Here is a 26,704-nt window from a genome sequence, read left to right as displayed (position 1 = left end):
ATTACCAGTCAATCTTTGGAACACGGTGGTTCCATTCATGTTTTCCTTTTTCTGTGAGAAGTCACCTCAAAAGCAAATAGTAAGTAGCAAGTAATTGCCATGCAGGAACTTATTCACCGGTGCCTTTTGTCTTCGTCCCCCGCTCCACCCCCTGCCACTCCCACATAAAGTCAAGGGAAGAAAACTCTGCATCTTGGGTGGGTTGCTCACGTCACACCTGCTGAATATATTCTGACTGCATGGAGATGCTTATATTCATAAACGCCATCAAATAACGATTACCAAAGGTATTGCTATAGACTTCCCCCAATAACGGCCATTTTCCTCATTCTAAAAGTAACATGATTTCATTGTTTCAAAAAATTGGAAACGACAGCAAAGTTGCGAAGAAAAAATTGTCTCTCAACATGATGCTGCCACATCCACCCAATCGTTTGGGGCATGTTTCCTTTCCAGGAATTTTTTGTATTTTTTTTTCCTTTTTCAGCCACACCTGCAGCACATGGAAGTTCCCAGGGCAGGAACTGAATCCAAGCTGCAGCTGCGACCTACGCCACAGCTGCAGCAACACCAGATCCTTAACCCACTGCGCTGGGCTGGGGATCATCAAACCAGTGCCTCCAGAGACAAGCTGGATCATTAACCCACTGTGCCACAGCGGGAACTCCAATATGTATTTTCAAAACATATTTTACAAATACTACAGAAAAAATGTTGTATTTAGTTCTTTTCAGTTGAGAATCATCACCCTGTATTACTATAAATACAAACTTATGTATTACTATAAATACAAACTTAACCCTTTGCTGAGACTTACATTATAAACCTTCCTCTCTTGATAATATATTAAAGAAAATGAGGCATAAATTAATACTAATGCTACATTTAAACATAACCATGGATGTATAAATGCCTCACAAAAATCTAATATTTGAAATTCCACAAATAAGGTAACATCAGATTTGATACAAAATCTACCCTTGTGTTTCCTTCATAGAGCTGATAAGCTACTTCTTGCAATCACAAGGGATTATTTTCTAAATCAATAAATCAATTAAGAAAATAGCATAATTAATACTAAGAACCTCTGCTTCTGAAACAGATTTAAAGTTTGGGAAACTTTTTTTTTTTTTTTTGTCTTTTTGCCATTTCTTGGGCTGCTCCAGCAGCATATGGAGGTTCCCAGGCTAGGGGTCGAATCGGAGCTGTAGCCACCGGCCTACGGCAGAGCCACAGCAACGCGGGATCCGAGCCGCATCTGCGACCTACACCACAGCTCACGGCAACGCCGCATCCTTAACCCACTGAGCGAGGCCAGGGTTCGAACCCGCAACCTCATGGTTCCTAGTGGGATTCGTTAACCACTGCGCCACGACGGGAACTCCTGGGAAACATTTTTTGAAGAAATAATGCTCCCCCCATCTAGAAAACATCTTCACTCATTCTGCGTATTATACACATGAAGCATAAATTTACAAAATGAAAACTCTGTAGACACAGCATGGCTCACACGCTGTAATTAGCAGTAGCACATAATCATAGTTCTGCCACGTAATCACCTGACACCCAGCCCACATGCCCTTTACCTCCGCAGCGGACACCATTAGACAATGTTCATTTCCAGATAACTCAATTACCCCAAAGAAAATGAGACGGTATGTGGAAATTCTAAAACAACATATAATCCACACGTTAATTTTAGAACATGGGAAGGTTTCCTACAATGAATACAGTTTCTCACTGGCACTTCACTGACTCTTATTAGATTTGTTTTCCCTCCCAGGAAACCACAAGGAGGAACATGCTGCCCCGTGGAGCAGGCCAGCAGCTGAAGGATGGCCTAGGAAGACCAGCCCACGGAACAAATAAACAGACGGACGACCCACTTACAGTTCACCTGCACCTGTAGAGTCTGGTCTCTATGCCCAGGGACTCTTCTCTTTGTTCATCTTTATATGAAAGTTTTTTTATCTTAAATTTAAAATTCCTAAGTGGCAACATCAAAGCACTTTGTACTGAGCCTGAGCCATGCACCCCTCCTACCCATAATCATAAATTGGCAAATGACTACTTACTCAAGGATTGACGTTCCTAAGACATCAAGAGTTTTCTCAACACTAAAAATAGTAACCTCAAAAACACCAGGATAATAAAACTTATCAACACCGGATTCACAGCCTTCCGTCTGAGGTGACGAATATACCTGACCAATTCGCAACAGGACGCGAGTTGGAATTAATGTCATGGAATAGTTCTTAGAAACATATTTTCACGTGTGTTATACCTGAAGTCACCTGTTCAAGACCATTTACACTAATCACAGCTTTGAAAGGCAGACCCTGCGTGTACGTTCGAAGTAGGTGGTCCGCCAATGCTTCTCAGCAATGAGACAAACTAGGCGGTCTACCAACGCTTCTCAGCAATGAGACACCTGATAAAATTTTCAGATTCCCTCGCTCCTCCCCTAAATGCCTGGACCTAAAAAGAAGAAAGAGAAAAATCTTAACTTGGTTTTTTTCACACACCATCTATGAGGGAAAGAGTACTATGTCTCAAATCCACAATTTCACGTAAAAGGCATTATTGCAAAATCTGACCTTTTAACTCATTTTCCAGGAACTTGAGCTGCTGCTATTTATATTCTCAGCATGAGAATTTATACTCAAGTTAACCTACTATGGGTTCTTTCAACAGCTTCTTAAACTTTTGTGACAAAACCTGACATGCACAAATGTAAGGCTACAGTAGGCCTAAGTACTGCCCATGCTGAAAGGGAACTCGGGGACTAGTTAACAGGACAGCAAACTGCACCACACCCTTTTCTTTACTGCAGGCACTAAACATGACCTAAAAGTAATTTCTGCCGCTTTCAGTCAGTTAAAACCTGTGGAAATATCTAAAAGGATTTCTGGTTTTTATAACACCAGGTAATCTATTCTCCAACTAGCTCAATAATCCCACTTTTAATTAGTTTAAAACCTAAATTTAATAGAATTATAAGCCACAACATATGATATCACATTCTGTTGTTTCTAATAATATTCTTTATGGAGATCAAATTAACATTAACTTATTTCATTGCACAATAACTTCCCCTACAAGGAAAATATACAAAGAATCCCAATCTCCACTAAAAGCTGATGTGATCTCCATTTTTTAATCTCATCACAAATTATAATTTTTAGATAATCAAATTTAATCTTGAAGATACTGTGCTAAGTGAAATAAACAAGTCATAACAGGACAAGTACTCTATGGTTCCACTTATATGAGGGACCTAAAGTAGTCAAATTCATAGAGACAGAAAGTAGGATAGTAGTTGCCAGGGGCTAGAGGAAGAGAAACCGGGGTGTTAGTGTCTAATGAGTAAAGAGTGTCATTTTGGGAAGATAAAAAAAGTTCTGGAAATGAATGATGATGGTTGCACATCAGTATGAATGTACTTAATGCCACTGAACTGTATACTTAAAAATGGTTAAAATGGTAAATCTTATGTGTATTTTACAACAAAAATATAAATTAAAACAATCAAATTCATCTATGTTTCAAAAAGGAGAATCCCAATGTAACAGAAATTTATTACAAAGAATCTAGACTTTAATAATAAAAGTTATAAATCAACTGCACCTTTCTAAAATATTTGGCTGTAAAAGAAAAAGAAGCATCTATTTCAAGATGCTACAAGTTCAAATTGACACTGAGAGACATCATAGTGAAACTGTCCATCATCAATGACAAAGAGTTCTTAAAACCAAGCAGAAATAAAAGGCAGGCTGCTTAGAAAGAACAACTGGACTTGACGGATGATTTATCAACTGCAACAATGGAAGCCATAAGACACTGGAATAATACCTTCAAAGTTCTAAGAGAAAATAATTGTTAAGCTATAGTTATACACCCAACTTAGCCAAACTATTTTTTCAAGAAAAGGGGCAAAAATAAAGAAAATTTCAGACACAAACTGAGAGAATACACTGAAAACAGATCCTCAGATCCTCACTAAGGATGTTTCCAAAACTATAGTTCACAAAGAGAACTATATTGGAAAATGAGGCCAAAAAGGTCTCAAATACAGGAAAGAACGGTGAGAAAAGAAAACTGTAAACATGAGTAAAAATAAATACTAGAGGTATAATTTCTTTTTTTTTTTTTAGGGCTGCACTTGAGGCATATGGAAGTTTCCAGGCTAGGGGTCAAAGATGAGTTGTAGCTGCTGGCCTACACCACAGCCAAGGCAGCACCAGATCCAAGTCACATCTGCAATCTACGTCTTCTGGATCCTTAACCACTGAGTGATGCCAGGGATCGAACCTGCATCCTCATGGATATAGTTGGGATACTAGTTAACCCACACAGGAACTCCTAGAGGTATAATTTTTAAATTAGGAATTACAAAAACAAAGAAACCTAAAATACTGAATAAAACCAGCATGTAATCTAGAAAGGAGGTATTAGGAATGGAAATATTCCAAGTGTCTTAGGTTGTTTTCCAGGAGGAAGACACGGCAGACACTATCTTTTGTTCAGATGTCTTCCACCACCCACAGCCCTTGCCGTGGCTTCCCTGGGGTGGAGGACAGTACCCATCCCGTGGGTGTGTGGGCCTGGCCATATGATGCATTGCAACAGGAGCAGAACTGACACTGTATCACTTGTAAGCGGAGGCTTTAAGGGCTCTGAGCTTGTCTGTGCTCTCTTATACTCTTCCACTGCACCCCAAGTCGTGCTGGTGCCAGAATGAGGTGATACCTAGTACACAACTGAACCCACAGGTTAGAGCCAACCCCATGCAACCCCAGCCACACCCAACAGAGACTGCCAAACCTATGAGCTAGAAATAAATATCTGTTGCTATACAACACGGAAACTTTGCAGTGGTTTGTTACACAGCATTATTACAACAAAAGATGACTAATACAGAGGATAAAGATATTAACTTTAAGTGCAAATTAAATTTGTGAGTTCAAGTTTTACTAAAAGTTTTACTCACTAAATCTGTGAACAGATATAAATATATAAATATGTAAATATGTATTATATGTAAATATATAAATATATATACTTTTAAAAACACACCCACAAAAACGATACCATTTATATAAAGTTCAAAGATATGCAAAACTAACAGTATATGTTTAGGTACATGTACAGATGTAATATAACTATGAAGAAAAGCAAGAGAATTCTAGGCCCCAGAGTTGAAGCTGATGGTTTTCTCAGGACAGAAGTAGGAGGAAGAGGCAGAGGTGATCTAAGAGGGTGTGGCTAATGTCCTAGCAGCAAAGCTGAGGAAGGGGACAGAAGAAATATTCTATTAGACCTTTTGTAACATGTCCTTTGTATCAATTTAGTATTTATATTTTAATATAAAAAAGCAAAGATCTTCCAACAAAATTCAGAAATGAAATGAGTATAAATAAAAATGACATAGGTAATCACACGTAAAAATGAGTTAAATGCATTTATAATCTTTAAGCTGTACTTAAGAAACAGAAACAGTTGTAGTGACTCACTTATTCTTTAAAAGAAAAATACGGGTGATAGCCAGGTCCACTATAAAATATGAGAGCTTTTGTGTGAAAAGATTATCCGGCTGGCCTTCCCAAAGAGCTGTGTCATTTGTGCTGTTTGCTCCCAACTGTCTGATCCCTGAAAATTCTGATCTCACCTTCACAGCTGTATGATATAAGTTCATTTTCTAGTAGAAATTCCTAGGTCCTGTTTTGCTCAATAGCTGTGTGTTAAACTGCCATCCCAAGAAAAAGCTTAAGAAAACTGTCTTAACTGAAGCATGATTTGTAACAACAACCACCAAAAAAACTATGAACAACCTAAATGCCCAACAATAAGGCACTATCTAAATGAACTGCTGCTAATTTACAGGTAATGGAGTCTCACGTATCCTATTTTTTTTTTCCTCTGTTGTCTTTTTTTTTTTTTTTTTTTTTAGGGCCATACCCATGGCATATAGAGGTTCCCAGGCTAGGGGTCTAATCAGAGCTGTAGCCGCCAGCCTACACCACAGCCACAGCAACGCCAGATCCAAGCCGCATCTGCAACCTACACCACAGCTCACAGAAACGCCGGATCCTTAACCCACTGAGGGAGGCCAGGGATCAAACCCTCGACTTCATGGTTCCTAGTCGGATAGGTTTCCGCTGCACCACAATGGGAACTCGTCATGCATCCATTTTTAACTGTCTCAAAGAAAGTGAGTGATGATGAGAGAGAATGAAGGCTCTCCCATGTACTTTGTGTGACTTTCTCACAATCAACAGGAGGAACCAGAAATGATGCCTCAACCAATATGGATGTACTTCTCCAAAGGCTTATAAACTGATACGTAGAATGACTAATGTTCAATTTTTAAATGTAAAATAGAGAGATAATACACAAATTTACTATTCATTCAATAAATATTTTCTGAGCAGCTATTATGAGCCAGGCAGAGTTCCAGGCTCTGCAGATACAGCCAAGAACAAATCAATGACCCCATCCCCAAAGAACTTAAATCCTAGCAATTCTAGTACCTTCCTTGCTTAATTCAGATTCACAGTTCATTAATTCAAACAAACATATCCAGACAGACTCCATAGTAATGTTTTCTCATTCCAGATAAAGAAATAACTTTAGTTAATATTAAAATCATCATTAAAATCATTAGTTGACATGGATGTCTCACCACTGTACTTTCACAATTCTTGAGCTTTCTCTAAAGAATGCTCTTTCCAGAACTTACACCCCCTGAAACACAATACTAAATTGCCATGGCTTTCAGTACCTTCCCTGTTCGAGAAAAGTAAAGCAAATCTCCTATCAAAGCTAGAGTAAAAGGGGGTTTATTTATGCCATTCACTCAGTCAACAAAGTACTTCTTGCTAATATGATCAGAGAAGGAGACAGGCAAAATAAGAAATCCTTTCGCTTCCTAGGTTTGTTTACACGTGTATGTTAATCAAGCATGAGATAAGAATGAGGTCTGATTTCCCCTTCTACAGGTAGAATTCAGGTTAGGTTTCCAAAAGGTCTTATCAAATTGTTTACACGGGTCAACGTGTCAACTTCTAAGTATTTAGGAAAGCAAATGACCTTCTTAAGGCTTCCTTTCCCATCTCAGTTACAGAGAGGCAGGGCTTTTCAAAAGTAGCTTATAATTTGCTTATATGTTCCATTTGCCTAATGCCCTTGCTACAGCCTATCAGAACTACACATAATGAAGCTCTACAGATAAAAGCTAAAATGAAGGATATAGTATCTCTGACTCACAGGGGACTGACTTCACTTAAAAAGTCAGTTAAAAATTCCAGACAGCTCAGTATAAACACTATAGCAACCACTATGAGAACCTCAAAGAAAAGCAGAAAGGATCCCAGGCTCTACTTTAAGGAATTTATATCTAGTTAGATTCAAAACCCAAGAATGTATCCATCCATCCATTAAATACTAATTCAGCTCTACCATATGCAAAAACTTCTCAAAGGACTTGACAAACAGCAAATCAGGATAACCCAGGTCCCAGTCATAATGTTTCTAACAGAACATATTCAGGACAAAAGTACTAAGAAGGATGGGAGTAAAGAGCTTCAGTTCTAGAATGGATAGACAACGAGGTCCTACCGTACAGTGCAGGGAACTATATTCAGTCTCCTGGGATAGACCATGATGGAGAACAATATTAAAAAAAAAAGAGGAGTTCCCGTGGTGGCGCAGTGGTTAATGAATCCGACTAGGAACCATGAGGTTGCGGGTTCGGTCCCTGCCCTTGCTCAGTGGGTTAACGATCCGGCGTTGCCGTGAGCTGTGGTGTAGGTTGCAGACGCGGCTCAGATCCCGAGTTGCTGTGGCTCTGGTGTAGGCCAGTGGCTACAGCTCCGATTCGACCCCTAGCCTGGGAACCTCCATATGCCGCGGGAGCAGCCCAAGAAATGGCAAAAAGACAAAAAAAAAAAAAAAAAAAAAAAAAAAAAAAAGAGTATAGTGGATGACCGGGAGTTTTGGGGTTAGTAGACACAAACTATTACATTTAGAACGGATAAGCAATGAGGTCCTGCTGTATAGCACAGGGAGCTATATCCAATCACTAGTGAGAGAACATGATGGAACATCAAATGAGAAAAAGAATATACATATATTATATATATATAATATACATATACTAATGACTGGGTCACTTTGCTATATAGAAGACACTGACATAACATTGCAAATCAACTACACTTTAATAAAAAAAGAATGTGTGTGTGTATATATATATGTATAACTGAGTCACTCTGTTGTACAACAGGAACTGACACAACATTGTAAATCAATTGTAAGAATCTAAAAAACCCAGCTGCAACTCATGCAAAGGCCCTACACTGAATTAAAATGAGTAAATTAGGGGCCAAAAATGTACATGTACAGAAGTGAAAAGAGGAAAATTCACAGAGACGTCAATAAAATTGTAATTCAGCAACTTGATGGCAGATTATTGGCCTTGTAAGAAAATCACTCAACATACAGCAAGTCTAAGATGTAAGCATTCCAGCTCTGCCATTAACCAACTCTAGGATTTTAGATCAAGTCACTTTACTTCCCTGGGCCTCAGTTCTTTTATCCATAAATGAAAATTAAAATTTTCAACCTGGCTACCACTCAAGATTGTCAAGGGACTGTGCATGGAAAAAAATGCTTTTGTAAACTAAATATCATATATTTAACACATGTATTACCACAGATCCATTTTTGGCCTTTTTATAAAAAAAGGAGTTGAAACAATTTCTAAGTTCTCTTTCTAGCACTGTAAGACTTGTGACCTAAAAACTAATTTTAATTCAATGCGTAACTAAGAAAGATTCTTCCTTAGTATTATAAGTAGAATCAATCAATAAATTATTGCAGTAAACCAGGTATGCGCTGAAACAAACAGATCTGTTATTTATGACGGGGGGGGCAGACAGATTCAAAGGACTCGTGGAAGAAAGTCAAGTCAAAATGACTAATAACAGTGAACTAATCAAAGGTAACCCTAGGTTCAAGGGGAGCATACAGATGACATTCCTTTGACAATTCTCAGTGATGGCAGAGCATCAACTCTGGAGGAAAAAATTTCTGTAAAAGGAAAATATTTCCCAAGCAAGCGTGGTGATTAGCTTAGAATTAAAACTGATAATAAAAAAATGATAATAAATTGATAAGGGATGGGGCTCAATATTTGCAGAAAGCAATTTCTGAAAAGAAATTTCCAAACTTCTCTTCAGCAATTAATGTAGTCTACTAAAGGTAACTACTCTTGGTACTGATTTGACCTATTCTACCTTGTTACTTTGAAAATTAGTCTACTACTTCACAACCAGATTATTCCACCTAGTCTTTACTTTCCAATAACTAACACATCCAGCTGGGAAAGGAAATCAGAAACTCATGAAAGTTACATAAAAGACAAGACAAGAGACCAGTATTTCCGACCAAGCTAGGCCACATGTTATACACCAACCTTCTTGCTTAAAGACAAAAAGCTAAGCGTGTGTGTGTGTGTGTGTGTGTGTGTGTGTATTTTTAATTATTAAAAATATCAGAGGGTAAAAATTGGTACAACCACTTGAAAAACTGGTAGTAATTACAAGAGTTAAATATTTCTCTACCTATTACTCAACAACTCCATTCCTAGGGGTATTTCCAAAAGAAAGGAGTGCATATATTCAACAAAATACAAGTATAGGAACGTTCAGGAGTTCCCGTCATAGCTCAGTGGTTAACGAACCCAGCTGAGGTGGTTAATGAATCCATGAGGATGTGGATTCAATCCCTGGCCTCAGTGGTTAACAAACCCAACTCAGCGGTTAATGAATCCATGAGGATGAGGGTTCGATCCCTGGCCTCGCTCAGCGGGTTAAGGATCTGGCACCACAGTGAGCTGTGGTGTAGGTCACAGACAGTGGCTCGGATCCTGAGCCACTGATTCAACCCCTAGCCTGGGAACCTCCATATGCTGCATGCATGGCCCTAAAAATGAGAAAAAACCAACAAAAAAAATCCAAGAATGTTCATAGCAGCTTTATTTGAACAGCCTTTTGGAAATAAAAAAGTAGAATGAATAAATAAATTGTGATACATTCATATACTAGGCTATTATGGCAGACTGCATTTTCCAATAATAGTCACTGCAATATTTCTCGTCTCACACGCTCTTCCAGAATTCTGCCTCTCCCTATCAACAGATAGAGCCCGTTTCCCCCTCTTTAAACCTGGGTAGGCTCCTAACTGCCTCAAGGAACAGAATGCAATGGAAACAAAATGGCCTCAGCTTCAAGGCCAAGTCTTAACAGGTAACATTGTGCCTGTCTGGTTCTCCCCTTCCTTCCCCTGCTGTGTGCAGGCTCTGGGAACTGGCCGCCAGTACGTGCTCAGGCCACCTTAGGTGTCCTGTCATCCACCCCCACACATGGGTGCAAACCTTCAAACAGCAGGAGGCCCAGTCTTCTAGGCACCCTACTTAAAATCAAACAAAGCAGAGAGGAGCACTGCATCAAATTACAGTTTTTGTAAGGTACATAAATGTTGACTTTTTTTTTTTTTTGCTTTTTAGGGCTGCACCCGTGATGTATGGAAGTTCCCAGGCTAGGGGTCAAGCTACAGCTACAGCTGCTGGCCTACATCACAGCCACAGCAACGTGGAATCTGAGCTACATCTGTGACTTACACCACAGCTCACAGCAATGCCAGATCGTTAACCCATTGAGCAAAGCCAGGGACTGAACCCACATCCTCAAAGATACCAGTCAGATTCATTTCCACTCTGCCACAAAGGGAACTCCCTGTAGCAATTTTTCAGATGCCATAGTAACTAGAGGAAGTACAGGGCAATATTTTAAAAAGAAACACTACTGCAGGGGCACCCACAGAGCTGAATCTCAGCAATACCATCCAATACTGAATGAAACAAGCCAGACGAGAATACATATTGAAGGACACCATTCTGATGAAAAACTAGACAACTTCTACGGTGATAGACAACTGAGTAACTGTGATTTGAGGCAGGGGAGGAAGGTGGCGTGCACTGGGAAGGAGTGTGACAGAGCCTTCTGAAGTGACAAAACATTCTGTAATGTTAAACTGGGTGTGATTATGCACTTCGTCACATTTGTGCAAATTCTTCAGGGCACACATTTAAGATTAGTGTACATTATTATATGTATATTATACCTTAATTTTTTAAAGGTGGGGGAGGAGCTAACGAGGCCATAAGGAATTACCAGCCACCGTACAAGAGAGGAGAGGAACCCACAATAGGGAGCACGGTGCCCAGGGGCTTCTTTCCCCCGGAAATGTCTGCCCAGTCCAAGGAGGTTCCTAAGAGGATAAACCACACCTAGGCGGCCTTGCAGACTAGGAGGACCACATGTCAGAGCACAAGAGCCACCAAGGGAGCCACCGCCTGCCTTGGAATAAGCCCTTAATCAAGTGAATCCCAGAAGGAAGGATAACACAAAAGTAAACTAAACCAGCCTCCACACAGACTAAACCGTCTCAGTTTGGATGAAGGTGATCCTAAGTGCCTGGTAAAGGCAACAGAAAAGTCCTTATCTAAATCTAAAAAAACTTCTAGAAATAATTTTTCAAATACAATGATTAATACACAAAGATAAGCAGGTGTGCAAAGAGATGAGACTCTTAGAGAAATAACAGAGCACAGAAAAAACGTGCAGGATTCAGATAGAGTTACCGTGCTTATTCTGTCCACAGAAATATGTGCAAAGCTTGAACATTTTGATAGGGAACTTAAAAGTACAAAAGCGGCATAATAGATTTTTTAAAAGAATCAAATTGAAATTCTACAATGAAAAATACAGTAACTGAAATTAAGAACCTAGAAAATACACTTAAGAGCAGATTAGAAATGAAGACTAAGTAAACTGGAAGACAGATCAGAAGAAAATGGCCAGAACACAATAGAAACAAAAGAAAGGAAAACACAGGAGACAAGTGAATACACAGAGGCGTTGGTGAGACCTCACACTGGACAACCCAAGTCCCAGAAAGATCAAGCAAGAGAAATGGGGAGAAGCAATATTTGAAGAGACGACAGCTGAGAACACCCAAGACGGATGAAGACATCAGGTCACAGAAGTAACCACTATGTACACAAGCACAGGGGAGGAGGGATTGAGGGAGAGGGGGAGAAGAGATTAACTGAAATCACCTACGAAAGACAAAAGGAAACCTTAACAATAACCTAGCAAAGATGCAAATTACCAGCAAAGAAAAGATAAACTGCAGCTGACTTCTCAAAAGAAACAAAGACAAATATTACCGGATAATCTCTTCTTCAAAGAACTAATAAATATATGCATGCATTTCCAATCTAGACTTCTATACCTAGCAAAATGTATCTTTCAAGAATGTAAGTGATATAAGAAACATTCTCAGACAAACCAGAAGTTTGAAAATACTCAATATTAAGTTCACTCTAAAGAATGTATTAAAGAGTATTCTTCAGGCAGAAGGAAAATTATTCCAGATGGAAGGTTGGTAAGACAAGAAGGAAAAAGAAAAAGAAAATGCAGTAAACTAACTGAATAATAATGGCACAAAACAAGAGAAATAGGTCTTTGGGGTATAAAACACATATGCATTTAAAAACATATAACAAATAAAGGAAGGGAATTGACTTAAATGTTTTTAAAGGCCTTCATTATCTGGAAAAGGATGAAAGTCTCAATATTACACTTTGATAGAGAAAACATTAGAGTACCTCAGGCAAACACTATAAGAATATATAATTCCGAGCTAACAAAAAAGGAGGAAATGGAATAATTTGTTTTAAATCAATCCAAAACATCTAGAAAAAGGAAAGATGGAATAGATGAGACAGATTTAATTTTTAAACACTAATACCAATAAAGAGTTATTATTGGAGTTCCTGTCATAGCTCAGCAGAAACAAATCTGACTAGCATCCATGAGGATGCAGGTTCGATCTCTGGCCTCGCTCAGCAGGTTAAGGATCTGGCACTGCCGTGAGCTGTGGTGTAGGCCAGCAGGTACTGCTGTTTAGACCCCTTGCCTGGGAACTTCCATATGTCATGGGTGCGACACTAAAAAGACCAAAAAAAAATTTCATTTTCATAACACACATCAGCAAAACACAGAAATACCTATTCCCCATTCACATACCTAAAATTCATAAATTTTAACCTCCACATGTTTCATTTTTTTGCATTTTCTTTTTGAAGTTTTATTTCACTGTATCTTTTACCTCATTACAAATAAGCTTTAAAGCATCCAAAAACCAAACAAAAAGAAACAGGAACAAAAAGCCCAGAGAACCAACTGGCTTATAAATGCTGAATTAACTTCACAATAAAATATTAATTTGCCATTACTGCCCAATATAACATCACTAATCGAAATTAATATATTAAAAAGATAAACTGATATTTTCACTTATTTCATGAAAAACATTACTCTAATGTTTGTTAATTCGCTTGTTAACTTAGTGAAGAAAAATTGCAGGATAAAATTATAACTGTTTCCACACTACTATCAATGTCAGCACATGGGGTGCAACATGTACCTCTATCAGAGAATAATTAAATAATCTCCTTAGAGCCAAAAATTTAACACTTAATCCCAGTTTTATAGATGTAGACACTAACAAGTAATCGGTGCCGGAGTTATAAAAGCAGACACCTAAGTGTACAGAGAGTCATTTCCAGTCTAGCCAGCTTAGCGTCACCTAGACTGACTCCCTTTCTATAAAGACTCCGCACAGGCCCAGCCGCCTAGCTGGATGAGGAGGGCACAGTGCCAAGAGCCCTCCTTCTCTACACAACAGGGCTGCTGAGGAGCCAGGCAGGGACACTGATCACACCACACTGATCCAACCTGCACAACCATCTCCCATGACTGCTCACACACACTCACACTAACACTCAAAGCGTCCCACCCTCCCACTTCCCCTGGTCACCCACCATCTCCTTCTCATCCTTTAGGTCTCACCAGCCACTTCCTCAGGACAGCTTGTCCTACCGTGCCCGATCAAGTTAGGTTCCCTGATTACAAGTCTATAGCTCCTTGTACTTTACTTCAAAGGACTTATTCTCACCCCTACCCCGGCATCGAAAACAATGTACCTAACACAAGGTTGTGGGTACAAGAAGGCACTCAAAAATTTTTTGTTGCATAAACAAACAAATCTGAATTAGGAGTCACCCCAATTTTACAAAGAAATGGCTTTTTAAAAATCAAGTTATTTGCATGAAACGCTATAATCTAGAAATGGCAGAGACCCCATGCTCTAATGCTCAGGTACTGCAAGCAAGGCAGGATCTCAGAAGTCAGATTCTTTCAAAAGAGTATTATATTTGTATTGACTTCCACTGTGAATATTGAGACACTTTTTAAAGGGAAAAAAAAAAATGCAAGTAAGTCATTCCTAGCAAGGCAATATGCCTTTCAAATATCACACTGAAGGGACAAACTATACTTTTCTGGTAACCGATGGTCTGAGCATTGTCAGTAGCAATACTAAACAAGGATGCCTTCAACTAAAGCAAAACAAGGATGGTTGAAGTGAAACTGTAAACATAAGCCAGAATCACCTGTGAGTTTCTTGCTAACTGAAGGAGCAACTCCTAAAGTTTTAGTATTTCGGCTAAGTCTTTTATCAGCTTACAAACTGCCTTAACATTCCTTGTACCTTTTTTTGGGGGGGTGGGGGTCTTTTTAGGGCCGCACCTGCAGCACATGGAAGTTTCCAGGTCAAATCCGAGCTGTAGCCGCTGGCCTACACCAACACCAAATCTGAGCCGCGTCTGTGACCTACACCACAGCTCAAAGCAACTCCAGATCCTTAACCCACTGAGTGAAGCCAGGGATCGAACCTGAGTCATCATGGATACTAGTCAAATTCACTTCTGCTGAGCCAAGACAGGAAGTCCGCCTTGCAGTTTTCAACCCAAGTAATTTCATTTTCAGCTTGCCACTAGCTTAATTTACTGGCCTCCTTTTCACCCATCTTCACCAGCTACAAAAATATAACAATTACTTGGAGTCCCGTTGTGGTGCAGCGGAAACGAATCTGACTGGGAACCAAAAGGTTTTGGGTTTGATCCCTGGCCTCATTCAGTGGGTTAAGGATCCAGCATTGCCGTGAGCTGTGGTGTAGGTCACAGACATGGCTCAGATCTGGCACTGCTGTGGCTGTGGTGTAGGCCAGCAGCTGCCGCTCCATATGCCACAAGTGTGGCCCTAAACACACACACACACACAGAGTAACTGGAGATAGATGCCTACATGGGGTCAAAGCCTGACCAGTGCAGAGACGGCTTGGCCCTGGAGGCCCAGACTGGATCTGCCGTATCAGGAAGTTATCCTGGTTCCCAAGAATGACCAGCCAATTAATAGATAGTGCCAAAGCCAAGCCAACACTTCTACTTACTGGCTTGTTTAACCAATGACAGCTATTTCATGTCAAAACAGTAACGTTATCACTGGTAATGGACTACCCTTAAAGATACAAGCGCATCAGAGAGTCAGGCTAGCTGAAAACAGCTGAGGAGGCACCAACACCAAGAGCCTCAGTTCATGTGTCTTTGTAACAACTAATTCTTTCAATATGTAATCAGCAAAGGAATGTCTGTTAACTCAGAACACCTGTACCTGCAGTAAGGACTCTGGTTTTCCTTTAAAAGTGAATTTACAGCTTTGTTCAAAAGTATAACTTTTTTCTTTTCTTTTTTTGCTTTTTAGGTCTGTACCTGAAGCATATGGAGGGTCCCTGGCTAGGGGTCGAATCGGAGCTACAGCTGCTGGCCTACACCACAGCAACGTCAGATCCAAGCCTCCACTGGGACCACAGCTCACAGCAACACCAGATCCTTAACCCACCGCACAAGGTGAGGAATCAAACCTTTGTCCTCATGGATACTAGTCAGATTTGTTTCCGCTGAGCCACAATGGGAATGCCCCAACTTTTTTCTATTTTGACATATTTCAATTGTTACCATCCCACTCTAACATAAAATCAGCACCCATTTTAAGTAACAAACTAGACTACGTTTACAAACTTTATTAAAAAAAAAACCCAGCAAGCTCTGAAATATTCTTAATTTTAGGGTCTGATAGAGTGAAAAATAAAAGCAAATAAACCACTGTTCATTTGGTCCTGGCTAATTTGATTCTTACTAAGATGACTTCACAAAAGAAAAAAGTACCCTAACTTCCCTGTAAGAGAACGTCCCACAGATTCAACATAAGAGGGTGTCGGCCGGGGTGAGCTCTCAAGTTTTGTCCAACTTCCCCGTGCTACAAAATACTAAGTATCTCTCCCAAAAATTTACTTCTATTCATGGATTAATACAGGATTGAAATCAGTTTATTCCAGCAAGCAAAATACTTAAGGTCGTGTCCCCACTTTTTCCCTATGTGTCACGTTATTTCCAATGACTGGTACTGCCCCAATTCGAAACTCCTTCTCAGTCCCATAAGAGACGTATTTAACTTACGCTCAAGTCTACTGACTAAAAAGCATCTATGGATTAAAATGAAGGAGGGGGGAGGAGTGAAGCGGGTAGATTTTAGTCTTCAATTCACAGGCGCCTCGCAATTCCCGACATTCAAATAAATACCTGCGAGTAACCATTCTCCCGCATCAGAACTGCCGCACCAACCCACAGCTGTAAGCCTCAAACTATTCTGCAAACTTTGCAAAGGCGCACAGATTTCCCGGCTCTCCAAAGCCCTCATTCACCCCATCCTCCCCTCGCTTAGTCGAAACGGAGTTCCGCGGCAGGAAGGCAATAATTTAAAAGAACGAAGTTTGCCTCGGTCCTGCCCACTTGGACTCTGGAGGACGCAACTGAAACTTGCAAGGGAGACACGTCTCCCGGGGACCGAAACTTACTCGCGGGGGAGGGGAGGCAGCAGATCCCCGCCCCCGATCCCGCCGACCCCGGCCCTTCCCCGAGCCCCCCTCCCGCGCCGTCCCCGCGGACCCCCCCGCGCTCCCCCGGCGCCCCCTCCCAGCGCCCGCCGCCCCCCAGCCACGCGCGCGGACCCCACGGTCCGGGTTCCAGGGGCAGCGGGCGAGGGCGCGTTTCCGGAGCCGGCCCCCTCGAGGCGGGGGCGGGGAGCGCCGCTCCGTCCACCTCCCCCGGGGCCGGGAATGGCGGCGTCCGGCTCCCCGGAGCCAACTCCGAGTCCCAGCCCGGAGGAAACCCGCCGAGCCCGGCGCCGCCGGCTACTTGCGGTGGGAGAGGAGAGAACGAACTTACCTCCGGACAGTCCCGTCGGCGGAGGCTGCAGGCGGGGGCAGGGGCGTCCCGGGGGCCGAGCAGGTCCCGGCGCGGCGGCGGCGGCTACCGCAGTGCCCTCCGCCCCATTGTTTCCCTTCCAAGAGGATCCCGGCGAAGCCGAGCCCGGGAACCAGGAAGTTCCCCGGCGCGACACCTCCTGCCGCCGCTATGGAAACGGCCCCCGCCTCCCAGGGCGGCTCGCCCGGGACCCCGCCTCCGCGCCGCCAGCCCCGCCCGCCTCACGGGCCGCCGCCAACCGTCGCCGCTGCGGCCGCGGCGGCCGCCATCTTGGCGCGGCCCGAGCGGCCCCTTCCCGGCGGCACGTGCGCGCTGCTCCCGCGTTCTCGCCGGCCGCGGGGGCGCGCCGCCAGGGCTGCCGGGGGCGGGCGCAGCTCCCGGGATGCGCGGCCAGAAACGGCGCCCGGGACCCCGCGACGCCGAGGGAAGGAGGAAGGGAGGGAGGGCCCGGGCGGAACTGCAGAGCGGGGACCCAGAGCCGGGCTTCGAGGCATTGCACGAAAACGGCAGGCTTCAGCAGGTGTCAATTGACAGGTCGAGGGATGGCTGAGACCAGGGTTGAGGTCGACAGAGCGGTGCCAGGAGCATGGTCTCTGCAGCCAGATTGCCTCGTGTTTGTGGCTCAACTACCCACCAGCTGTCAGACCTGGGGTAGTCAGTTTAGTTTTCTCTGTGTCTCAGTTTTTCATCTGTAAAGTGGCATAATAATACTATCTGCCTCATAGAGTTGTTACTTACTTTAGTAACTGTAAAATAATCATTTGTTCAATAAAATGGCACTGCTTCTGGGAAAAAGTCAGATTTCTGTCATTTTCCAGGAACTTAATCTAAGTGTTCAAATCAGCAGCACTTTAAGTAGGCTACTGTGTAAGATTCCATTGCTGCCTGAAACTTCTCAAATGTTCATCTTTTGTCCCATCTTTCTCTAGGTCAGCTTTCCTTTTTTATATCCTGGAAATTGTCAAGAGTTTTCATCTCCAGAATCATCCATCAAGTGGTTCCATAAAAAGATGAATGATGTAAACTTTCCAACACTGTATAATTAGCTGACAGTTAAATGATTTATTCGGTAGAAGCTAGCAAAGTTAGGGTGTGCAAATACTAAAAAGCTTCCTGTCCTTGATTCCAGGAACTAGAATTACTAAAGCTGGCAACTCTGCAAGTTGCTATTATCTCTCTTTTCCAGCGGATGAAAACTGACACCAAGAAGCTGGGTGCTCTTGTGCACTATGGAAGAGGAGGGGTGAGAGCAGGAGGCAAGGTCGTGAGCTTCTCCAAAGGATGCAAACTTTGAGAACTGTATGTAAGGATAGGTCTCAAATGGTCTCTAAGGAAGGCTTGTTCCAACTCAGAAGTATTGTGATTTTGTTTGTACACTCTTTAAGAAAATACAAATGGGAGTTCCCATTGTGGCTCAATGGTAACAAACCCGACTAGGATCCATGAGGACCCGGGTTCAATCCCTGGCCTCGCTCAGTGGGTTAAGGATCCAGTGTTGCCATGAGCTGTGGTGTAGGTCACAGATGTGGCTTGGATCCCTCTTTGCTATAGTGAAGGCCGGCAGCCACAGCTCCGCCTCCACCACTAGCCCGGGAACCTCCATATGCTGCAGGTACAGCCCTCAAAAGACAGAAATAAAGGGGAAAAAAAAAAAAAAGAAAATACAAATGTATACTTCCCTTTGGGTCTTCTTTCATACAATTAAACCAGATTTGTGAAGACTAGTGTTTATTTCAATGATCCTGATCCCCAAATGGCATAAAGAGTTTGCTATGTGAATTGGGGTAAAAACAGATCAGGAGTTGGCAGGACAGGAGTAGCTTTTTCAATACCCAAACGCTTCTCCAAAAGTTCTGACTAGCAATCACCCAGATCGGGATATTCTGAATATCGAAAGGTAGACGCCCCTATCATACAGCTTTGTAGCCCCCCAACCCTGGACCACAGACTACTTTGCACATGATAGGTCCTCGGTCAATGCTCATTGAAATAAATCACCATGTTTGTGGTTGAGCTCTCATCATTTCAGGAGGCCTTGGGGACTACAGAGATATGCAAGAGCTGTTACTCAAGGGACATCCTCACAAACATCAAAAACAAGAACCGGGAATCACCAGTTAATGGGATTTTGGATGAACAGCCTCGACTCCAGGCTTGTTTGGCAAAACAAGTGGAAATTTCAGATATGTTTTTCCATAAATTATATGGGTAATTTTTTGAATACTTTGGACCAATTATGAGCACCGTTGACTCAATTTTATACCACAATAATAGCATGATTAAAGTTCAGAAAAACCCACAGTTTTTCCCCCAAGTCAAAGTGTCACCAATGAATTGTGTCACCTCAATATAAAACCTGGATTTGTTCTTAGGTATAACTTTAGGGGCTTACCATAATATTTTTTTATTAGTGACCATCTTGGAGCTATTATTCGACTATAAACATGAATTTTTGTCTTTATACCCCCGGTGTAGTACTTGACACACAATAGGCACACAAATTCATTTACCGATGGCATATGATAAACATAGAGAATTTATGTCAGTGATTAGCAAGGAAATATAGAATCATTTTTCCTCTAAATCAAGGATGGGCAAACTTTTTCTCAAAAGGGAAAGATATGAACATGAGAACAGCCATAGAAAATATGTAAAAGAATGAGTATTCTACTAAAAATGTATTATGGAAATAAGTGGATTTGACCCGCTAGCCCATTTACCACCCCCTAAATAATTATATTTAGATTATATTCCATTTTATATTCATTCCAATGAAATGCCAAATATTGAAATGCCCTTTAGGATTTCCTGTTGTGGCTCAGTGGTAGCAATCCCAACTAGTAACCATGAGGATGCTGGTTCGACCTCTGGCCTCGCTCAGTAGGTTAAATATCTGGCATTGCCATGAGCTGTGGTGTAGGTCACAGACGTGGTTCGGATCCTGCATGGCCTGGGATCTGATTCACCCACTAGCTTGGGAACCTCCATGTGCTGCAGGTGTAACCCTAAAAAGCAAAACTAAAATAAAATACCCTTTAACTGAATAAAGCATAAAAGCTTGATATCCCTAAAGCACGCATAAGTGAAAAGACATGGAGTAGCAGTTTGTGTTACCAATTAAAATATTTCGCAAGTAACAAAGGTTTAGAACCATGTCTCATGTATTATGATGGAATAAGATGGATGGATATTTGTATTTCATTTCTGCAAAAGTTATACATTATGCCAGTGGAAAAAACAATGTTGCCAAAGGTAAAAGTACATGTTTAACTCCCCACAGAATGCTGTAATAACTAAGGCCAGAAGTACCATTTGTGGTGAGAACATAAGAACATAGAATACAGAAGGAAAAAAAAAAAAAAAAAACTCCAAAGCAAATCATACATCTTTCACTCTCATCTTCAGAAAATGGATGAAAGGGTAGGTTCCTAGAGTCGCCTGTAAATTGAGAATCTGAAATGTGAACCCATGGCTATTGGATCCATTTAATTTTTTTAAATAAGGGTAAGCAAATAGCTCCCTAGTGGGGGCAATTTTTTCTCGTAAAGCTGTGGAAAACCTTTCAGGGCACATTTTCATACTCATCAGTAGCAGCACTTTCTGAAACTTCATGAGGAGCCTGTGTTCTCTGGGTTAGGAAAGTCTGCTCCAATGCTGCTGCTGCGTATAATTGCTCTTCGTTATTTAAAACAACTCAGTAATGAGTTGTAATGGGGGCAGTCGACATCTGTGTTCCCAGGATACGTGAAAAAGCAATGGATGATCAACAATCACATCCACACTGCTTGTATTGAAAAGTTATCCTTTGGTTTTAAAGGTATTGATTGCAAAGTAAAGAAGAAGAGTCCGTGGCAGGGCTGTGAATCCCATAAAATTGTATGCAAGATGTTGGGTAGAGAGTTTGTTACTTCTCACTCTCTGGGGTTGTCTTGTTGGTTTATTGGTGTACTTGATTTTTTTCTGTCTTAACAGTGGACATGCCATGAGACTGGGGAATAGATCTGTCTTCTTCTCTATTTTATCCCTTGGTCCAGATCAGTGTCTGGTAGAGAATCAGCCCTCTATAAATAATTGTAGAAGGAATGAAGGAAGGGAAGGAGGGAAGGGGGAAGGAAGAGAGGGAGGAAAGGATGAAGGAACAAAGGTATATAAGCATACAGTATTTTTCTGTGTAATACTGTACATCACCTATGCTTCAATTAAAAAATACATTTTTTTCCTGGGCAAAAAAAATGTCCTAACTTTTCTCATATGCTCAAAAGGGTCTGTGACTCAAAGGGAAAAAAAAAAGGCAGCAATGACTGGTTTTCAACTACAAAGACTGCCTCTCATTATCTCCTCTGCTGTTTTGTTCACAAGCCACCCTGCTCCTGATTACATACCAGAATGGTTATCACGATTTGCCAGGCACCTGTAATGATGCCACCTCGTTTGGAAAGTATCTCCCTAAGTTGTTCCAGCTTTAGAAACTTTCTTCTGTCTACTCGACCTAAGAGTTTCCATACATCACCTCTCCTTTTGACCACCACTTAGATGTCATTCCTGCCGTATTCTTTTTGTTTGTCTCATCAAGCAGAGTTGTGCTAAACAAGTATTACAAATAGTGAAAAAAACTAAAGTACAATTTCAAGTCATTTTTGTCCCCATTGACGGGTGACCAAACTTTTGCCACTGTGTATATGATTTTTGAATTTCCCTTTAAACTACTGTGCACAGAAATCAATATAAGCTGGGGAGGAGCTAGTTTTCAAAGATGGCCCTCCAGAGTTCCCATTGTGGCTCAGCGGTTAACAACCTGACTAGCATCCATGAGGACACAGGTTTGATCCCTGGCCTCGCTCAGTGCGTTAAGGATCAGGCGTTGCCATGAGCTGTGGTGTAGGTTGCTGACAGGGCTCAGATCCTGAATTGCTGTGGCTGTGGCTGTCGCCGGCAGCGGCAGCTCCAATTTGACCCCTAGCCTGGAAATCTCCATATGCCACAAGTGCAGCCCTAAAAAGCACCGCTTTCCCCCAAAAAGCTTAATTTTATGTGCAAAAAAAAAAAAAAAAAAAAAAAAAAGATGGCCCCCACTGAATCAAGCCTCCAATGTCCACATCCGTTTATACCCTCCTCCTTTTGAACCTGGGCTGGCCCTATGACTTACTTTTGTCAAAAAGAATCAGGTGGAAGTGATGTTAAATGATTTCTAAGGCGAGATCAGAAGCAGCCTCACTGCTCCTGCTGGGTCTCTGGGGTATTTACCCTCAGTAGCTCCCTCCCAGCGCTCAGCCGTCATGCTCGAAGAAGCCCAAGCCACACGGAGAGGCCACATATGGCGGGTCTGAATGACAACCTCGGCGGAAGCCCCAGCCAACAGCCAGTATCAGCTGCTAGCCATACGGGTGCACCACCTTGGTCATCCAGCACAGTCAAGCTTTCAAAATGCCTTGACCGGGCAGCCCCAGGAGGAACCCTAAACAAGATCCTCTCGGTCAACATACAGAACCCACAGAACCATGAGGACAACGTGAATTTTTTTTCACTCTTCTTTTTCTTTTTTAGGGCTGCACCTGCAGCATATGGAAGTTCCCAGGCTAGGGGTTGAATCGGAGCTGCCGCTGCCAGCCTACACCACAGCCACAGCAACACAGGATCCTCGCAGGATCTGCGACCTACAGCACAACTCGTGGCAACACGGGGGATCCTTAAACCACTGAGCAAGGCCAGGGATCGAACCCGCATCCTCACAGATACTAGTTGGGTTCTTAACCCTCTGAGCCACCGTGGGAACTCCAATAATCAGTTATCTTAAGCCATTAAATTTAGGGTTGGTTTCTTACCCACTTACAGATAACCGGAATAAATTGGTTAAAAATAAAGTGCTAAAAGCTATACTTAGCTCTAAGCTAAAACCTTAATAAATAAATAATTTTATCAAGATTAACAGAAATGAAGTATAAGAAGGTCAAGTTGTGGAAGAACAAGGTGAACTGTAACAGATCCTATTGCACTGGGAGCATGCTTTTCACCACTGAGTTGCTGGTGCTGCCTGGTTCTTTCCTCTGAGCGGGGGGAGGCGGGGGGATGTGCTGGGCATTGCAAAACAACATGATGACCTTAACCTTTTGGTGTCTGCAGAGTAAATACACCCACAATTACATTTCACTTACATAGGCGTGAAATAAGTCCTTGTCCACATGCTTTGGCTATAAAAAGAAAAGAAGGAGTGGTTCCAAGGAGCCAGACCAAAGATTCATTTAAAACAAAACGATGGATGGAAAAAGTATTTTGTTATCATTTCAGCTTATCTTTTCTTTGTGCTAATACTTTATTTAAAATACAAGTCTATAATTTTGCAATTTTGAAATCCACAAAGCTCTGAAAACCAAAAGTTTTGTTCCTAAGTTTGGCAGCTTGACTCATTGGGGTAGTAGCTGAACTTCCCTTTGGCTATTACTGCCTTTATCTTATTTAATAGGAACACTCATTTCATTGCAGAACGATGAGTGTGTTTGATTACAAGTTCCTGTCCCGGATCCCACTTCTGCACGCCCGCAAGGGACATGCAGTGTATTTGCTGTGTCACCCTTCTAAAAATCGAAACTTCTGCAGGCCAAGACACTTCTGGTTTCAGACCTGAAGCAGACTTTATTGGAGACCTAAAGTAAACTTTTTTGCAGGAGAAAGAGCCATCTTCTATGGAGTCATCGGGGACTCCCTGGATTCAGGCAGCCTGGGTTCAAAGCCCGCCTCCCCTCCTGGCCACCTCAGAGACCTGGCTTAAAGTGAAGCACTCTCAGGTTCCTCCTCTGCAGATGAGGACGGTAACAGAAACTACCCCGTAGGGTTCTGAAGGGAACTAAATGAGATTTTGCATGCCAAATGCTTAGCCCAATGACCAATAGTGAACACACAAAGCATGTTAACTCATTTATTTATTTGGCAACCCCATGGCATATGGAGCTCCTGGGCTAGGGGTCAGATCCGAGCCACAGTTGTGACCTAAGCCTTAGCTGTGGCAATCCTGGATCCTTAATTCACTGTGCCGCTCCAGGGACCAAACCTGCCTCCCAGTTCTCCCAAGATGCCTGCCAATCCCACTGCACCACAGCAGGAACTCCTTCTTGTATCATTATTAGAGCTTTCATATAAGTTCAATACAACAATATCTCAGTGAGGGAAAAAGAAACGACTCAAGGTGTCACCAGCAGAAAGATATTTAATCCATGAAGTCAGATGTGGACAAAGTCTTTGGAAAGAGTGGGCGGGTGAAGGTGGGAGGACAGACCACTAATGTCCAGTTATTCACATCAGCTGTGGACCTGATGTCAGGAAGCTGCAGCAGAGAATGATCCGAAATTGCAGGGAATGACAGGAAATCACTGCCAATGTCACAGCTGCCCGCAGCTTAGAAGCAGGTGCCTGTCAGGGGCACTCTTTGATGTCTAGGTTTACTGTAAACATTTCCGTCTGTCAGACCCTCAGGTCAGCCACAGCTGGGGGAAGCATGACACGATCCTTATGTCGTCCAACTCCCGAATGCCTCTCACCGGCAGAACCTAAACCTATCAGAATTTGCTGGCAAAGGACTCTGGGAAATGCAGCCCTGAGGTATAGGCATAATACCCAAAACAAACAGTAAGTTAATGCTGATAATGTTCATTTGCAAAGCACTTAACCATAAAAGCTCTGTGAGGTAGGCAGGAACTGTAGCACAAGGGCTAAGTGACGTGTCCTGAGTTGATGGGTAGGGAGGGAACCAGAGCCTCCTATTCCAAATCTAAAGCATGCTTCTTTTTTTTTCTTTCCCTCTTTCTTTCTTTTTTTTTTTTTTTTTTTTTTTTGTCTTTTTGTCTTTTTAGGGTCACACCCAAGGCATATGGAGGCTCCCAGGCTTGGGGTCAAATCAGAGCTATAGCCGCTGGCTTACGCCACAGCCGCAGCAACACCAGATCTGAGCCCCGTTAGCGACCTACACCATAGCTCACAGCAACACCGGATCCTTAACCCACTGAATGAGGTCAGGGATCAAACCTGCGACCTCATGGATGCTAGTCGGGTTTCTTAACCACTGAGCCACATGGGGAACTCCAAGAGAGTGCTTCTTTATGCCAGTGTGTCCTATTTAATCAGCTGGGTGGTTTTACTTTATCTCTTAAATCTTCATGCTATTTGTATTATTATCGTCTTTCATTTCTGCTTAGATCAATCTAAAGAGGAAATTTTGCATCACTATCTGAAGTGCAATGCAGATCACTCAAGTAGAAAAACAGATGTCACATGACATTAACAGAAGATAAAATGAAAATGAACACACCGAGAACAAGGATATTAAAACCATCACCCAGAGGGTTCTGAGCCTCAAGCTTGATCTCTCTTTGTTTAGAAGGGAGAGTAGCCCGTATTGGAAATGTTAAATGTACTAACAACAAAGCCTGGCACCAAATGGTGACTGTTATTGATATATTCACAAGGACTAAAAAGTGACTGAAATCCCTGAAAAGAAATTAAATTTCTCACTATGCAAGACAATGTTGTTTAAAGTCTTAGCCATCTGATTTGCCCTTGGGAGAACACAACACACCCTTTGGGTAACACTGCTTTCTGCTATATCAATATGGAAAGTTTAGCTGAGAATCCAGGTATATGTGTGTGTTTGTTTGTTTTTTAGGGCCACATCTGCTAGAAGTTCCGAGGCTAGAGGTCAAATCAGAGCTGCAGCTGCAGGCCTACACCACAACCACAGCAGAGCTGGATCCAAGCTTCATCTGTAACCTATGCCACAGCTCATAGCAACACCAGATCCTTAACCCACTGAGCAAGGCCAGGGATTGAACCTACCTCCTCATGATACTAGTCAGGTTCTTAACCCTCTGAGCCACAGTGGGAACTCCCAAGAATCCAGGTGTTTGTTAATTCAGTTTTGAAAACTACTTCGTAGATGAGTATAAATGCATGTCAGTATGTTTTGCTCCAGCTGACTCATTCATATAAGATTTTTTTATGTGATTGAGGTAAAATTCACATAAAATTAAGCTTTTTGGAGGAAAGCGGTGCTTTTTAGGGCCGAACTTGTGGCATGTGGAAGTTCCCAGGCTGGGGGTCGAATCGGAGCTACAGCTGCCAGCCTATGCCACAGCCACAGCAACTCAGGATCTGAGCCACAGCTGTGACCTATACCATAGCTCATGGCAATGCCAGATCTTTAACCCACTGGCCAAGGCCAGGGAACAACCCACCTCTTCATGGATACTAGCTGGATTTGATACCACTGAGCCATAATGGGAACTCCTTAAACATTTTAAAGTGAATAATTCGGTAACACTTACTTCATTTACAGTGTTGTAGGATTAGCACCTCTATGTAGTTCCAGAACATTTTCATTACCCAAAAAAGAAACTCAGTATCCATTAAGCAGTTATTCTCCAT

The 26,704-nt window shown here is 42.2% G+C and overlaps 1 protein-coding gene across 3 annotated transcripts in view; it reads right to left on the bottom strand.

Moving 5' to 3' along the window:
- The window catches only part of USP6NL (USP6 N-terminal like), a 204,895-nt gene that overhangs the window by 139,921 nt on the left and 38,270 nt on the right, over window positions 1-26,704 (bottom strand). Inside the window, exon 1 of one of the 3 annotated variants that reach the window (XM_021064995.1) lies at window positions 17,255-17,438. The exons of 1 other annotated variant lie outside the window; for it this stretch is intronic. The gene's annotated coding sequence lies outside the window, so the exon portion shown is untranslated. Of the gene's footprint in view, window positions 1-5; window positions 531-17,254; window positions 17,439-26,704 lie in introns of those variants that run through there. One more of the 3 variants, XM_021064997.1, reaches the window with a different exon arrangement.

This window comes from Sus scrofa, chromosome 10 (assembly GCF_000003025.6).
Source record: "Sus scrofa isolate TJ Tabasco breed Duroc chromosome 10, Sscrofa11.1, whole genome shotgun sequence".
Classification (NCBI taxonomy): Eukaryota; Metazoa; Chordata; class Mammalia; order Artiodactyla; family Suidae; genus Sus; species Sus scrofa.
This window is presented reverse-complemented; position numbering and strand designations above follow the sequence as displayed.